This window comes from Suricata suricatta, chromosome 8 (assembly GCF_006229205.1).
Source record: "Suricata suricatta isolate VVHF042 chromosome 8, meerkat_22Aug2017_6uvM2_HiC, whole genome shotgun sequence".
Lineage (NCBI taxonomy): Eukaryota > Metazoa > Chordata > Mammalia > Carnivora > Herpestidae > Suricata > Suricata suricatta.
In genome coordinates this window covers 105,364,413-105,376,978 of record NC_043707.1, presented here as the reverse complement: position 1 = coordinate 105,376,978, position 12,566 = coordinate 105,364,413, and the positions used below count along the sequence as shown (strand labels likewise).

At 36.2% G+C, this 12,566-nt stretch overlaps 1 protein-coding gene and 1 long non-coding RNA gene across 3 annotated transcripts in view; one reads left to right on the top strand and one right to left on the bottom strand.

Moving 5' to 3' along the window:
* CMPK1 (cytidine/uridine monophosphate kinase 1) overlaps nucleotides 1-12,566 on the top strand; it is a 32,736-nt gene that overhangs the window by 2,167 nt on the left and 18,003 nt on the right. The gene's annotated exons all lie outside the window — the stretch shown is intronic.
* Nucleotides 3,478-5,061, bottom strand: LOC115299767. Of its 2 annotated transcripts, XR_003912324.1 has the most exons (3): nucleotides 4,975-5,061; nucleotides 4,770-4,855; nucleotides 3,478-3,694 (listed from the first exon to the last, which is right to left on the bottom strand). It is a non-coding gene; the product is annotated as an uncharacterized LOC115299767 (long non-coding RNA). The 2 variants fall into 2 exon arrangements; XR_003912323.1 differs by lacking the exon at nucleotides 4,975-5,061 and having other exon boundaries at nucleotides 4,770-4,953.

The window sequence follows — 12,566 nt, the reverse complement described above, 5'->3', positions numbered from 1 at the left end:
TCTCTCTCTCTCTCTGTCTCAAAAATAAGTAAAACATTAAAAATTTTTTTTAATAATAAAGACAAGTGGAAGTTGGATGATTTCAGGGTTGTTTTTTAAAATATATGAAATGACTCATATGTGTATAGCATGATAGGGGAAGGAGAAAAGACTTCAGAACCAAACAGATACAGTTTCAAACTGTAACTCTGCTGTTTACTGTTTCTTTCTTCCTTTTCTTCTTTTTCTTTTATAAGATTTTTAAGTAATCTCTACACCGAATGTGGGGCTCGAGCTCTCATAAGTGGGAGATCAGGACTTGCGTGCTCTATCTAGTCTACCTGCTGAGCCAGCCAGGTGCCCCACCCCACCTTTACTGTTTTTTTAGTTTCAGAGAAGTCGTTACTTTTGGCTGGCTTTCCTCTGTGAACAGGGAGGAGCTATATATATATAGTATGGCATTTGCAAATACTAAATGAGATAAAATATCTGGCACACATAGATGCAAATAACCATTTTCTCCATTTTGACTTCCTGTTCGTAATTTATGAGATTGGTTATTTTTACTTTGAAGTAGTATTACTTTAAAAATTGGTTTATGGCTGCTATATTTGAATGCATTTAAATATTTTGTTTCTGAATCATAATGTGGCTTTAAATACCCACATCCAAACTAATAATAGTCAAATTACTCCACTGCTTTGAAAATAATTTACAAATTCTGTAACTAGTATTTATTCTTTATTCTGTTCAGTAATGGCTGATAAAATTTTAAAGCTATTATTAGCTATCAGATTCACATAATTAAATGTTTCATAATATATTATTCTTTAATATTTTGGCAATTATATGAGCTTAAATTGTTTTAAACTGTCATCTTCTTTCATGAAAATAGTTGCCCTTGATTCCAACTGCTGCAAACAGTTAAGCTGATTTCTACAAATTTCAAATAGTTAATAATAATTTAGCAATTGCTATCTCATAGCTGACTAAATTAAAGAATGGAATGTCTAATAAGCAATTAAGTCAGAGGGTTGTTTTTTCTCCTCTTTGTCTTTTGTATTTTGACTCAGTATTTTATTTCATAGGCAAACATAGCTGAATCCTATACAATTCTAATTTGGGAGACTAATTTTTTTCTGTAAGGAAATATGTAAGTCAAGGTTAAATCTCCAACTGTGATGCCAATACTAATTTAGCTCACAGGGTACCTGAAATGTGGCTGAAACACAACTTGAGGGGGTGAGTAATTACATTGATTTCCAATTCGGGCTGCCAGAAAGAAGTACCTTTTTAGGTCTGGATCCAGAATCAGAGTGTCTGGCCCTCCAGTGTCCTGGGGCATTGCAGTTAGTGATCAGGGTGTAATTGGAGGGAAGCTGCTGTATAGGTATGTAGGTATAATTTATTTATTACCTATCGATCTCTCTTCTCCCTCCTTTCCTCCCCTCTTCCTTCCTTCCTTCCCTTCCTTCCTTCTTTCCAAACTAACTTCCTTCCTTCCTTCAGGTGAATTCTATTTCTGCTACTTATGCTCCCAGACCTTGAGGGAAGAGAAGGCAACTCTGATACAGTATCATCGGAAAGTGTTCTGAAGTGAGAAGGAATGATTTGAGGGAGATTTAGGGGTTCACCTTGCCCATTTATTTCTACTGGTCTTCCTCAGTCTTATTTATTTATTTATTTAAGTTTATTTATTTATTTTTGAGAGAGAGAGAGCATGTGTGAGCAGGAGAGGGGAAGGGAGAGAGAGAGAATCCCAGGCAGGCTCTGAGTTGATACTAAACTGACTGAGGCAGGCAGTTTTATTTCCCCAGGCAGACCTGTTTTATTTTCTAACTAATTAATTATTTCTAAATCTGTATCATCTTGTACTCTATTTGTTTTTGAAAATTAGCCATTTTCTAAATCATGCAGTCCTTTCAGGGATACTTGTCATTTTTTAATTTTTAAAATTAAGCTTTATTTATATTGTTTTGGCCCAAGAAAAATTATGATGCCATAACCTAAATTTGTCTTTCATAATAACCACAATTTTGCATGGTAGTTAGCTGGAAGGGATATTTAAACCTCTCTTTTAAAGATGGACATTTTGCTTACATAAACAAATTATGCTAAAGCTTCTCTCCATGCCACATTGCTTTCCCTAGTACCCTAAAAGAATTCTTTCTATTTTCGGTTTCATAAATTTTCTCCAGACCTGTATTGCAAACTCATACTTCGTGTGGTCCTCCTACCTACTGTATTTCGAAATTTGGGGATGGCATTAAATTTAAACATGTAGAAATCAGAAAGTTGATTTTGTTTATCTTTGTGTTTCCAGTGCTCTACCTTGTGCTTGGCACATAGTAAGGGCTTAGTAAGTATTTTGGGGGAAGGGGGAATGTTTTGAATCAGTTTTAGAAACACTAATTTGCCTTAAGATGTAAAAAGTTTTAAAAACTTGGTCTCTAGGGGGCGCCCAAGTAGCAGTTAGCTCTCCCAATTTCAGGACAGAAGTGCTTGAATGAGACCTAACTCGGTCATACAAATATTTCTTATGTAACACTTCTGCTTACTCTCAGTGAATAAATGATATGTTTGTGAAAATCTGCTGAGTATTCTAAAATATCCAAGCTCTTGATTCCAAATCCCCAAAGAAGATTACCCCTCATAGGAGAATGATGACAGGATGATCCACTGGACATTAAGCTTGTTTAAGAATAGGCCTTTCTCTCCTTTTAATGGGATAGGGTAGAATAAGACTTGTTTTTTTTTTTTTTAAAGGAAGTTTAAATTATCTGTAAAAGACAGAGTCCACAGTATTCTTGACTCTTCTGAAGTGCCACCTTTTTATTAAAGGTGATTGTAATTTGGAATTTTTTTTGATTAAGAACTTGGAGGAGGGGAGAATATATTGAGATATTACTATCATTACTTTTCAAAACTTCCCACCCCCCCCTTTTTTTTTTCCCTTCAGTTTTCAATTATAAAAGTAATAATACTTACTTGGATGGGAAGAGTTAGATCTCTAATTCTGATGTCACTTATATTAGCTGTCTAGTATTAACTGCTTCCCCATCTCTCTCTCAATATTCTTAGAAATAAAAATGCCAATATGTTTTTTAGCTCTAGGTGGGATTTTTCTATTTTCTGCTGAATGTGGATGGATACCCTTTCAGGTCTTTACATCTAGATTTAACTCATTAGTAGCTGTGGAATATTCTGTAAAATCCATGTTCTATAGCATAGTTGTACCATTCAGGATAGTCTCCAGGAATTGTTTTACTACTGCAAACAGTATTTCAGAAAGCTGCCTTGTAAAAAGAAAAAAAAACAAAAAAACAGGAAAACAACAACAAAAACTTTCTTGTAAATATTAACATTGCATATGGATACTATTATTTTTGTAAGTTAAGTCCCTAAAAGTAGGTTGCTGAGTCAGAGGATATATGCATTTTTAATTTTAATTTCTAATTGTCAGAATTCTTTCCAAAAACATAATTAATTACAACTCTGTGAGCAGTATACGATTCTTTATTAGCACTGTATAGTTATCAATTTAATTTTTGCAGATTTGTAAATCTCCTTTCTAAAGTTTTTCTGAGTCAATTCCTTATTTTTTTCAAGATGTCCATAAAGAAGAAAAGGCATAGTTGAAACATTTCCCTTGTCATTCATTCTGAAAACAGTTCTGAGAGGTAGGCACTCTGTTGTTGACATGAAGGCATAGATCCTGCTGTTCAAAGTTTTTAGTTAGTGTGGAGGCAAGGAAGTTAGTTGGTGAATACTACAGAATAGAGTGGCAAATCCTACGATAGAAATATACTAAATATACCATTTAGATAAAGGACATTTCAGTTTCAGTCCAGTGAATCAGGGAAGTCTTCCCAGGGGAGGTGATAGATCTGGACTCAGTTTTGAAGGACCTAAGTTAAGAAGGAGCTGGGAGATGTGGGCGAGTAGGGAACGCTTAAAGCCGAGTTACCCTTGAATGGGGGTAATTCAGAGTTTCATTTTTGAGAAAAGCGTAAGGAGAATAAACCTGTATGAGAATGACCCAGAAAACATTTCCTGAATGTAGATCATGTGCTGTATGTGTGTATAGTGGAGATAGACACACACTAATGGTTTTACGGAAAAGATGTGTAAAGCTTTTGCAGATATTAAAGTTTAACATTAAATTGTTTAAAAACTGTTTATCTTATAGTTTTCCTTCTTAACTGTATTGTCATGTTTTCAAGGGTGGAGACCCCGTCTTTTACTCCTCCTGCATGGTGTTTGAAATGTCTGCTTATCCTTCAGATCTTAGCTTATACAGAGATTCCCAAATGTCCTCAGTTCATGGTGCCCTTAGTGTCTCAGTAATTTTTTAAAAACTAACCTAGCCCAAAAGAAATATCTAATAGTTATATTTGTTACGTAATTAGATCTGAACAATACACAGGTATTTTCTAACAACTTGTGGTCTTTGTCCAAAGTTCTGACTCACAGCTCCCAGAAATCCTTGGAATTTCCTAAGTGTTGAGCATAACAAAAATGTTTCTTGTTATGTTAATGAGGTGACTTTTGGACCCTACTTAAGGACTGGAGTTGGTTGCCTGGAAAACCAACCAAATAATCAGAGGGTTGGAACTTCCTATCTCGCCCCTCCCCCTCCCTCCAAGGAGTGGCTTGAGCCTGATGTTTAATCACTCGCCAGCTGCCAATCATGGCTAAGTGTTGACGATTCCAAAAAAAAAAACCCAAGGCCTGGGTTTAGAGAGCTTCTGGGGTGGTGGATGCGTGGAGGTTCAGGGGGAGACACTCACCTGGAGAGGGCAGGGAAACTTTGTGCCCTTGTGTGCATCTATCTGGCTGTTACTGAGCTGCATCCTCTTTACAGGGAACTGGTGATCTAGTAAGTAAAGTGTTTCTCTGAGTTTTGTGAGCCATTCTAGCAAATTAATTAAACCCAAAGAGGGGGTGGTGGGGCCCTCTAATTTATAGTCAGTTAGTCAGAAGCACAGGCAATACCAGACTTGCGGCTGGTGTCTGAAGTGGTGGTGGTTGGGGGGCAGCCCCGTAGGACTGAACCTTTAACCTGTGGAAGATGACGATATCTCGGGGTAGGTAGTGTCAGAATTGAGAATTAAGAACACTCTGTTGGTGTTCGAGATTTGTTTGTAGTGTAGGGAAACCACTCCTCAAGTTGGAACCCCAGACTCCCCCTAATTAGACCATTAACCCGCATAAGGGGGAGAGCCCCGACTTTCTGATTTACTCTCATATCTTTAGTGTCCGGCACAACATATGGCCTCAATTGATTCTCAGTGAACATTTAAGTAGGTATTGAAGCCATTCAAACATGGGGTCCTGCCCATTGGTGTTACTTAAATTTTTGGCGTTTTAGTTTCTTCCACTGAAAATTGGGATGTTAATCTACTTTTCTGAGTGATTGTGAAGATTAACCAAAAGAACCTACATAATGTGTAGCAGACTGGCTAATAACATATTATTACTTCATATATGTTAGCAGCCCTCCCTCTTTGCCTAGTCTCTCTTATCCATAAGTAGTGAAGCAAATGCCTTGAACAGTGTCAGTGGCTACATTTTGGGAGGCATTCTTAGTCATTTAGACTGAAGAAAAATTTAATTGAAAGGATATGAATAAATATCAAAGTGTCGGGGCGCTTGGGTGGCTCAGTTGGTTAAAACGTCCAACTTCAGCTCAGGTGATGATACTTTTAGCCCAGTCGCCTATGAAAATGTATTTACTCTGATACTTCTGTTGCTTTAATCTGGCAAATCAAGAACATTTTCATAGACTAGATATGTGATAAGAGCATTTAGAATTTAATAGAGAACATGTGTGATTGGGTATACTGTTTGCTGACATTTTTATGCTGCCTGGTAAATCTAACAAAGCATTACTTTGGTAAAGGAAAAAGCATCAGTTGTTACCTACCATTGTCAGAAACTTTCGCTTTGAGGGACTGGGTCCCATGAATCATGTTCCATGCCTGGTTTTATTCATCATTAGGCCATATCTTATATCAACAAACAAATATGCTTCACTTGGGGCTACACAAAATCCTGCTTGCCCACCTCTGTTTGGAACCTCCCAGCTGTGTTTGTCATTGCTGTGTGCCCTTAGTTTACCCTACAGGATTTACCTATATAATTATGTATGGCTTAGGTAGATAATAACATGAATTAATATTTTCTTGGTGTCTACAGGGAGAGACAGCCCAGATGTTTTGATTATGTGACTGGGAACTGACTTAATGGCTAATTTAGGTTTCTAAATAGTGGAAAATTGTATCTGGCAGTTACTTAGTGATTATTGGGTGAGGCAAGTGGAAAGTGGAAACGGGAATGGTGTCAGAGTGGTAGTGGGATCATAAAGACCAGAGTGAAGCAAATGAAGGAAAGATGGTTAGAATCTGGCTGGATGGTAGGTCACATATGCCTGGCTGTTTGGTGTGGATGAAGTTCTGATCTCATCTCCGTGCTAGGATACAACAGAATTATAAAGTACATCAACCTTATAGAGTTTCCTTTTTAATTTCTGCCAGCAGATTCTGTTCTTTAAAAGCTGTACGTACCTTCAAGGCAAAGGACTGTCTGTCAAATTGCCTCAGATGCCCACTGTGGATTAATAGGAGACTTGGGTTCAAGGGCCAGTTTCCTCTCCACTAACTGGCAAGTCTGTTTATCTCAGTTTTCACTTTTGTGAAAGGAGGAGTATAGAAATAGATGGCTTTGCCAACCTTAAATCAAATCTGTATCCAGAGACTTCAGTCTTAGCATATAATCCAGTATAGTCACAGTCAGACGCAAATTATCCAGTCACGACGAGTATGTATATCTTTGCTGTTCTGTGCCTTATGAATGTGAGCACCAAAGAATCATATTTAATAAATTCCTACTGGATTTCATGTTTACAAGCTTCAGACTGGTAACAAAGAATGTGTAAAGTTGGGGGAAAAGAATAGCTTTTTGAAATAGGATTGTGTATGCATTTTTTAAATGAAAAATATGTGAGAAATGGATATTAGGACTAACTTTCTTACACTCTAGCGTAGTATTAGAAAGAATGCAGACTTTGAGGTCAGATGTTAGTTTGAATCTCAGTCTACCACCTACAGCTACATTCCCTAACTTTTCTGATTCTGTGTCTTCATTTGTAAAGTGATGATAATGCCAACTTCACTGGGTTGTTATAAAGATGAAATGAAATGATGCTTCTACAATGTTTAGCACAGTACATGACACTTAATGTGTAAATTTATTTACTTAAAAAAGATGTATAGGAAAGAGATCAAAGAATAATTCGGATAAAAGTAGTTTGGGGAAGCATTATATTCTGATTGTTTACTATAAAATAGGGAATTACTACACTAATCAGTTTACAAATTTTAGAAAATCTGACATGGTATTTTAGAGTCTATTGAATATGAACGATCTTTGTACTTAAAGAAAATATTTAGAGTTAGCTTACACGTAAAAATCCTAGAAAGGGCACGTAGATTTAAGGAAGTTTATAGTCTAAGTGCTATTTATATTCAAAATAGAATATTAGATGCCAAATGGAGTGACTGTCCTAATGAGTTAAGTATTATAAGTTAATATTGTGTATATACTTTAACTGTCCTATTATTAAAGATGTGCACACTTTTTATTTTGGTTACCTTTTTTTTCCCCTGGATATATTTTTATTATACAAGTAGTATAGATACATTATACAAAATTTAGAAAATACAAGTACATGAAAAGAAGAATATAAAAATTACCAGTAATCTTACCATCCAGAGAAAACTACCATCAGTCAATGTTTTAGGGCATATTTCTTTCAGATATTTTTTTTTTTGCTTTTTTGTTTTTGTTTTTAAGTAGGCTCATGCTCTCTGGAAACCTGCTTTTTACTTATCCTATCACAACCCTATTTCCATCTTAATGAATACTTTTACCATATAACCTATATAATTATATCATACTGTGTAGCTTAGATATATTACATAATTAATTCCCTGTTTTGGAAATTTTTTGTGATTCTTCAGAAAATCTGTATTTTTTAAAAAATAACTTCATTGAGATATAATTTACATACCAATTCACCCATTCAAAGTGTATAATTCAGTGGTTTTGGTAATTACATTGTTAATTTTTTAAATTGTGGTAAAATGTAACTGAAATGTCTCATTTTAACCATTTTAAGTGTATAATTGAGTGGCATTAATTGCATTCACAATCTTGTGCAGCCATCACCACTTTTCTAAAACTTTTTTGATACACCAAACAGAAACTATACCATTTAGTGATAATTCACCATTCCTCCTTTTTCCCAGTTCCTGGTAACCTCTAATCTACTTTCTCCCTTTATGAATTTGCCTATTTTAGGTTCTTCATACAAGTGGAATCGTAATATTTGTCATTTTGTGTCTGGCTTATTTCACTTAGCATAATGTTTTCAAGGTTTGTCCATATTATCATGTGCCAGAACTTTATTCCTTTTTATGGCTGACTAATGTTTCATTGTATGTATATGTCACATTTTATTTATCCATTTAGCTATTGTGGGACAAGAGCTGCATCCGCCTTTTGGCCTTTCTGAATAATGCTGCAGTGAACATTGGCATACAAACATCTGTTTGAATCTCTCTTTTTAGGTTTTTTGGGTATATAGTTAGGAGTGTAATTGCTGGGTCATATGATAATTCTCTTTAACTTGTTGAGGAACTGCCGAACTGTTTTCTGTGGTGGCTGTACCATTTTATATTCCTGTCAGCAATGTGCGAGGCTTCTAGTTTCTTCATACCCCCACCAACACTTAATCATTTTCTGTTTGTTCAATTATAACTATCTTAGTAGGGTGAAGTGGTATCTCACTGTGGTTTTGATCTGCATTTCCCTAATGACTAGCGTGGGCATCTTTCATGGACTTGTTGGTCATTTGTATATTTTTGGAGAAATGTCTATTCAAGTCTTGACCCATTTTTATTTAATTTTATTTTTTTTAAGTTTATTTATTTATTTAGAATGAGAGAGAGAGCACAAGTAGGGAGAGAGGCAGAGGGAGAGAGGGAGAGAGAGGGAAAGAATATAAATCCCAAGTAGCCTCCACACCCAGCATTGAACCTGATTCGGGGCTCAATCCCACAACCCTGGGATTTGGACCTGAACCAAAATCACGAGTCAGAAGCTAAACCAACTGAGCCATCCAGGCACCCCAAAAGTTTATTTTATTATTTTGAGAGAGAGAGAGAGAATGCACATGCAAGGTGGGAGAAGGGCCAGAGAGAGGGAGAGAGAATCTTAAGCTGGCTCCATGCCCATCCTGGAGCTTGACACCATGGCCCTGGGATCACAACCTGCACCAAAATCAAGAGGTGCGTGCTCAACCGACTGAGCCACCTAGGTGTCCCATCTTTTTATTATTGCTTATGTATTGTAAATATTTTCTCCCATCCTATGGGTTGTCTTTTCTTTTCCTTGGTAGTATCCTTGGAAGCACAGTAGTTCTTAATTTTGATGAGGCCTTACACCCTGCACGGTAGAACATACAGTATGTTTTCTATTGCCTGTGATGGAGAGATCAAAAGACTTGTAAGTTCAAAACTAAAAAAGAGGATAACTGGTAAGTGTATGTCTTGTACCTGGGCCTGAGAGTAGGGGGTGAAGGAGAGAAGGGATAGTGGTGGATGGAAAAGAGTGGGAATAACAGATTTCTTATTACTTCCTTGAGTGATTCTAGGCATGATTGTGTCCAAGTCAAGTCAGACTAGTCGGGTGAGCGAGAGAAGTTGCCTATTTTGCAGAATGGTTTCCAGCATTTTCTGTTGTATAGTGATGACAGGAAAGAAAATTTGCCATAAAATTTCCCATAGGCTACTACTGTTCCCCTTCTATGAAGAAGTTAGTCTCTGATCAAGAACAGGGGTCCATATTCTGCTCTATATTTTAAAATGGATACAGGTTATCTATGGCCAGCATTAAATTCCAGGCTGGGCTAGGATTTGATGGCTATGCCATAAAAAATTTGTATTCTTCGGGGTACCTGGGCGGCTTAGTCAGTTAAATGTCCAACTCTTGATTTCGGCTCATGTCTTGATCTCATGGTTCTTGAGTTTGAGCACTGAAAGTGCAGAGCCTGCTTGGGATTCTCTTCCTCTCCTCTGTCTGCTTCTCTCCCGCCTGTGCATGTGCACCCTCTCTCTCTGTCTCAAAATAAATAAACTAAAAAAAGTATATTCTTAGACTGTCTTCTATTGATTTGATTGATTGGTTGATTGTTGGTACACAATGTTACATAGTTTCAGGTGTCCAACATAGTGACTCAGCATCTATGGGTTATGCTGTGCTCACACGAGTAGCCACCATCTGTCACTATACAGTGCTGTTACAATATCATTGACTATGTTCCCTATGCTTTATGTTTTATTCTTATAACTTATTTGTTCTGTAACTGGAAGCCTATATCTCCTACTTCCTTTCACTCATCTTGCCCATCCTCCTTCCCTCTGGCAATCATCAGTTTATTCTCTGTATTTGGAGATCAGATTCTGCTTTGCTTTGTTTATTCATTTGTTTTTGCTGACTTTAATTTTATATTGAGCAAAATGTAATGAAACTGAACTTTATACCCCCAAATTTTAAAAACATGCACTACCTTTTAAAGCCTGATAATGGTTTTGCTCGCACTCTCTTCTGTTAGCAAAGGTTGGTGGACTAAAATGAAGATCATTCTTTGTTGTGTAAGCAAGATTAATTATGTATAAAAAATCAATTGAGAGAGTTTGCTTGGCACAGTAACGTTCTGAAAGTGCTCTGGAGACTAGAAGTAGTGTGGGTATATTGTCTTTGCCATGAAGGTGTCCCTTCCAGAACAACTTGCTTATAATTTTGAACTCTAGGTCTAGAGTAGGGCTTCATTGAAATATGTTTCTTTTTAAACCTTTGCTGTTGTGGCTTTTGGATTCTCAACTGAGTGTTGTCTCTAAATTTCCATCTGTTTCTAGGCTATAAAACTGGACTGTTTTCTGTCTCCTGTAACTCTTGACTTTATGCCCATGCAGTATGTTTTTGTGCTGCTATATTATACTTTTGTTTCTCCTTTGTTTAAGGAATGGGTCCCTTTCCAGAGAAATTTTTGTTCAAACATTTGAATTGATTTTTGCTATTCTCTACAATGATTTAGTTTTAAATAAGTTTTTGATTGCATAGGTACTGTTTCTCTTTATTCTTGAAATTAAATGTTTTCTTTAATATATAGAGATTTTTATCTTTAATATGAGGCTACTTTGAATTTCATTTTGCTCTTTTCTTAGGATTTTATATTAATAAAACATTTAAATCATTAATTTTTCTTTGTGGTATTTGCCACTTAGAGATGTGTGGTAAAAGATGCTTATGTAAAAGCATACATATTAAATTAAAACTTTAAAATGTGTATGTGTAGACATACATATTTTAAAAGAGTCAAACATTTGAAAGTACGTAAAGTAAAAGTGAAAGCTCTCCTTAAGTTCAGATTATGTAACCACATCTGTTTTATTGTGTGTGCCTTTCTGTCCCTTTTTTGATGTTTCTATACACAGATACAATGCATGTGCACATACATGCACCCACATTGCCTATTGTTTTGTGACTTGGCATTTTTTTCCCCTAACAGTGCATCTTGGACAGCTTTCCGTATCAGAGCATATAGATAGCTCTACTTCATTCATAATATATACAATGGTATATTTAGTTATTCATATATTGGTGAGCATTTTGATTTTCTATTTACAGATAATATTCGTGTGAACTTTCATTTACATAATGTCTTAGTGCTGTTTCAGTAGCACAACTAGAAGTAGAATTACTGAGCCAGAGTACCCTTTCTTGATAGATTTTGCTAAATTGCCCTCTAAAAAGGCTGAACCAGTCTATACTCCCACAAAGTATGAGGATACTGGTTTTCCCCCACCCCCACCTCCATTTTTGCCATAGCCAGATATAAGAGCCTTTTTATTTTAACCAGTCTGATGGGTAGAAAATGGAATCAGATTGTTTTAATTTAAATTTTTGTGATTACCAGTGAGGTTGAACATCTGTTCTTTTCTTCTCTTCTGTGAATTGTTTATTCTTATCCTTTGCCTATTCCTGTATTGAATTTTTTCTTTATTTTGTTAGTGTGATTTTTTAGTTAATTTATTTATTTTGGGACACACACACACACACACACAAACACATATACACGAGTGAGGGATGGGTAGAGAGAAAGAGAATCTCAAGCAGGCGCCGCGCTGTCAGCACAGCCTCATACAGGGCTCTATCTCACCAACTGCGAGAGCATGACCTGAGTGGAGATCAAGATCCAGACACTTAACTGACTGAGCCACCCAGCTGTCCCAGTATGATCTCTTTATGTATAGTGTATATTACCCTGTCACCTTTGTGTGGTGAAAACATTTTCTTCCATGTTCTAGCTTGTTATTTGATTATATTTATGACCTCTTTCTTTGTTTGGAAGTGTTTATTATTTATGTGGTCAAACTTAAACCTTTGCTGACTTGGTTCTTGTTTTAGAATGCCTTTTTTTTTTTTTAATCTCAGGATTATTTGCCTCCAAGTACTGTCATGGA